Source organism: Lactuca virosa, chromosome 5 (assembly GCF_052849685.1).
Source record: "Lactuca virosa cultivar CGN04683 chromosome 5, Lactuca_virosa_CGN04683_v6, whole genome shotgun sequence".
NCBI classification, from domain to species: domain Eukaryota; kingdom Viridiplantae; phylum Streptophyta; class Magnoliopsida; order Asterales; family Asteraceae; genus Lactuca; species Lactuca virosa.
Window position 1 is genome coordinate 108200270 of NC_136430.1, and position 4991 is coordinate 108205260.

The 4991-nt window shown below is 35.6% G+C and overlaps 1 long non-coding RNA gene across 6 annotated transcripts; it reads left to right on the forward strand.

Moving 5' to 3' along the window:
* The first annotated feature begins 228 nt into the window (after positions 1-228).
* LOC145112724 (uncharacterized) lies at positions 229-4204 on the forward strand. Of its 6 annotated transcripts, none has more exons than XR_013710638.1 (6): positions 229-1416; positions 1503-2137; positions 2483-2547; positions 2622-2816; positions 2916-2946; positions 3121-4204. It is a non-coding gene; the product is annotated as an uncharacterized LOC145112724 (long non-coding RNA). The 6 variants fall into 6 exon arrangements; XR_013710637.1 differs by having other exon boundaries at positions 1503-1583; positions 1774-2547; XR_013710639.1 differs by having other exon boundaries at positions 229-1187; positions 1261-1416; positions 1503-2547.
* Positions 4205-4991: the final 787 nt, after the last annotated feature.

A 4991-nucleotide genomic window follows, 5' to 3' on the forward strand; every position in this document is an offset into this window, starting at 1 on the left:
AAGTTATCGTTCCTTAGCTACAATAAATTTGCTAAGGAATTGACATAAATGGTCCCATGTTTATGTGACTCTCTCCATTTCCGTTTATTTTCTTTTTTCCCTTTGTAGTAGGTCAATTTGTGTCAATATCAATATTTGTTGATGACCACGTGTTTCCTTCACCGTTTTCTGATCCAATCAGATTTAGATTTGTGTACATCGTCGCCACCCCATCCTTCTCTCATCGACTATATTCCATTATACCACACACCCACCGCCTTCATCTCCGTCTTTCAAGTTCTCTCTTCCGTTTCGTCTCCACCTAATCACCGCTCCCTCCACCGCAATCAGATTACCACCGCTCCGCCATCTGCTGCTTCTCCAGCCCTTCCCAGTGTCGCCCACCGCCATCGACTTCCAATAAATTATGACTGTTGTTCCTTATCACCGTCTCTCTTCCAGATTACTAGACCAACATCACTGTCTTTGTTCTTCACAGTTAAGACCCAAAACCCTCTCACCACCACTGTATACAAACATGAGTTTAATCGATCGTCTCCACCCGGATTTCGATTTCGGAATTGGATATGTTATCCGAACCCTCCATCTTCCATTAAAGATGGGGTATCAAGTTTCCACCACTGCTCTTCCTTCTCATACCCTAACTCTCATCCGCTGCTTGTGGCTTACATGGTTTGGCTTCGCTTGAATACGACCAACAGGTTGGAGCCGATCACCGTTCTCATCTTCCAATGTTATCCACTCCACCACTTCTTTTTACCTCTACCTAACCCTTTCTATTCGTCTTTTCCTTACCCTTCTGTCTTCGTCTTTCTCTAAGAAAAAAACTCACCACCACCATAGATGCTTTCGGCAATACTGAATCCGGTGAAACAAGCTTATGGGTTTCATAACTCGACGCCTTTGTCTCCGGCGGCGACTCGACGACTGTGCTTCAAATCCGGCGCCTACCGGTTTTGTTTCTGTACATGCCATTAAACGAAGCCTCCGCCTGCGCTTCTACAAATTCCGATAATCGATATTTTTACGGGTAAAGTCAGGTACGTTGGTGGTGAATAGCACCTAAGGTGGTGTTTTATCTATTCAATTTCGATTCCCTTCTCTCTAAATTAACCACTAACTGAAGCTTAAAATACAAGAGCTCCTTCCACAGTCGATAGTTCTAATCCCAATTATCAGGTCAGAAGGTAATTCTCTACCTCTATTGTCGGCTTCTTTTTAGGAATCTCGGAATTTTACTATTTTTTATAATTTTCGTAGCTTGTGTGGCTGGGTTCAGTTCTCTGAATTGATGAGAGCCCATCACATGCTTCTCCTCATTCTGTTGTGGTCCTAGGAATGGATATCACAGCATGTGAAAAACAATTCCAGATTGGCAGCCCTGTCAATTGACACGATTGTTTGGATACTGATCAGGTTTGACTATCTTTGACGCTGCAACTGAAAAACACACTTCCAGTTACATGGAAAATCATCTTTGACCCTACATTTGATCATTGCAGCTTATTCAAGAAGGTCAAATACTGGACCAAGAATTAAACTTTCTTGGCACTGCATATGTTCCTGTTTATGTGATGGTCGGAGTAAGTGGTTTGTTATCTCTATTTCCACTCATTATTTGGCAAAAAGATCTCAATAAACACAAATTTAATAAATAGATCTTATATAACATAATTTTTTATGCTGATTGATTACACTATCTGTTCCCTTCCGGTTGATATGCTCATATCATGTAATCATGAATTCCAGTTTAATTCTATTTGTTTTTCTCAGGTTCCATTCTGAACCCTTGGGTTAAGTGTCTTACTCTTTTTCAGCCAAGGAACCTAGGAATGGAATCACCAATTCCATGGATCAAGTGATGATGAGAGTGGACCTTGAAGAAGTGGACGAGCAACCATGAATCTTTACACCTACACCTATCTTGATGAGCAACCATGAATCAAATTACATACTATGTTCTGAAACATTTTTATTTTGGTAGTTTCTTTAATGATAGTTGTCTCATCTTTTTTCATTCCAGGAAATTTAGGTGGAGATCTGCATTATACAAGTGATAATGGTGTTGACGATTGCAGTTGCACCTGTTGTATCTCTTGCTTCATTCGTTACTCCTAAACCTTCTTTTTCGTCGTTGGTACGCCTAATAGTTTTTTTTTAGTAAAACCTAAAATTTAAGTTTTCTAATCTAATTTAACAGCAATGAATGTATTGATCTATTTCTGGTGTTTGTTGGAGTTGCATCAAATTAAATAAATTTTATAAATCAGAAAAAAAAATTCGTAAGATACATTTGAGTTTAAAATTTGGGTTGAAATTTTTGATTCGTTAATGAATTGTTTTAATGAATTGTTGTGAGGACTACACCCGATACCGGTTGTGGGGTACGTATGTTTTTATTTTCAATTCTTTCTGAATGTTTTTTGTTTGATTTAGGATTTTTGAAAATTGTGATTTTTTTCTTTTTTGGCATTGTTTTTAGGTAGCAAGTTTTGGTCCTTACCTATGGAAGAGAACAGGGTGGGTACTGGGTCCCGATGACATTTGGTAAAAAAAACATTTTATTTTATTTATTAATTCTTGAATTCAACAAAAAAATTTATATATATATTTTATTATAGGTACAAGAAAATCGAATCGTGTGAGTCCTGGAAGTAGAGGTGATTAGGTGGTGTTTCTTGAACGACTTGGAAGGATTTGTAGTTGGAATTCATTCCTCCAAGTTGTGGCTTATGAATGTTGTTCCTACTTCTGCTGAGGCAAATACTCTTGGAGTTTATTTACGAGTGTGGCCTTATTGGCATATATCACAACTGGTATATAATATACAAATCTTTTAAAACTTGAAATTTATTAATTAAAAATTGATTATTAAATTAGAAAGGCATTAATTAATTAATAAAATAATATTGCAGGTGTGAGGTCTTTTCCATGAATGCAAAGAAGGTATAGTAAGCACATTGTTTGTATTTAGCTGTTCCATTCAGTTTGAGATTATAGACTTTGAAAAAAAGATAACAAAATCTCATGATTTATGATCATGGGTTTTTGCATGAAAGGGTTCTTAAATGTATTAAGGTTGTGAGCATGGGTTTTCCTATCATTCACCCCCAACCACAGGTCCAAGTGATGCTTCAACATCACTCCTTAAAGAATGTGGTTCTACTACAATTGACTTAATTATCTCTAAACAAATGGCCAGTGAAGGTGTGTTAACTTTTTCGCCCTTGTGATGATGGCTGCCTTGGTGGTTTTCTGATATGTTTACGGTTGCTCATCTGCTCTTCGTTCAACAGACGAGATCTACACATTTTTGTGTGGAATGAATCTTACAAGTGGAGAATTCAGTATCGTATGAATTTTTAGCGTTGGAGAAATTGATAGCTGCATGGGATGTCGGTCTTAGTCTTAGATAATGTTGTGATTTAATTTCATTGTGGAAAGTTGAACAGGATGGGAAGATGGATGGGGCTGTTAACACAATCTGCTCTTCGTTCAACAGACGAGATCTACACATTTTTGTGTGGAATGAATCTTACAAGTGGAGAATTCAGTATCGTATGAATTTTTAGCGTTGGAGAAATTGATAGCTGCATGGGATGTCGGTCTTAGTCTTAGATAATGTTGTGATTTAATTTCATTGTGGAAAGTTGAACATGATGGGAAGATGGATGGGGTTGTTAACACCTGCTGTATAATCTCTTTCAGTTTAGCAATGTACATTCTTTTTTGTTATTATTTTTTTTATAGCATACTACCACACTTTGATATCTTTTCTTATTAACACATTGTCCTGTGAAAATTCTATCCAATTATTGGATTGTATTTTCAAAATTTTCTTATTATAACATTTACACGTTTGTAAATGGAGAAATCTCCTACAATGGCAACGTATTTTATTGTGGCTAACAACTTAGGCAATGTACTTTACGTTGACGCAAAAGCAACACCTTCTGCCGGTTGCGGGGGGAAACTTTCTAGTTTTTTATTAAAAAAAATCAGATTATACCAAAATTCATAATATTTTTGTCATCTGTAAATAGACATCCATATTGACATATAACTTTTTTATGTTCATTTACATGTCTATATTACTGATGTTTACATGTGCACATGCAGAGTGGCAGTAGCAAACAAGATCAGAGCCGGAGGAAGAGGGGTGGAAGAAAGAAGTGGCGTTGATGTCTAATGAGAAGATGTATGATTTTTTAAGAGACAATTATTCAATTAAGAGGTATTTTTAAGATGCTACCAAACACCTCATATCTGATATGCTAAGAGGTTGTCTCTTAATTTTTCAATTAAGAGGTAAACAAACAACCCCTTATTGTTCTCAATTTAACTTACTTATATATATATATATATATATATATATATATATATATATATATATATATATATATATATATATATATATATATATATATAGAGAGAGAGAGAGAGAGATAGGTTCAAATCTTTTCAATAACTATTGTGTGCATCTAAGCACCAATCAGAATTAATAATAAATAAAATCATTAATAAATCATAAAAGGGTATAATAGTAATCTATGCACTTGCTTATATGTAAATTCCTAAGATAATTGACCAATTCTCCTTAAATCACGTCATTTTACATCTCAAAAACCCTACTCCATGAACTGATCACGTCTGCAAGGATTTCCCCCTTCCCACATCGTCGAACCTGTTTTGAAAATCATGAAGCGAGGAGATGCTTAATTTATCTTCTTGATGTTTCTCTACGACCGCCACTATCATCTGCATCATCGACTCTCTCTGTTATGAGAACACATATTATTAAAAGTTGCAATAAAAGTCGCACTGTAAAAGCTTCAGAATCGAATGAAGTTAAGCATTGCACATTTGAAAAAAATTGTTTTTTCTTTTGATTCGACAAGAAACATAAAAAATGTATAAATGTTTTTTCTTTCTTGCTTTAACTGTAGTGTATGAGGCAACATTTTATGAAATCGGTGGTTTATTCATTGGTT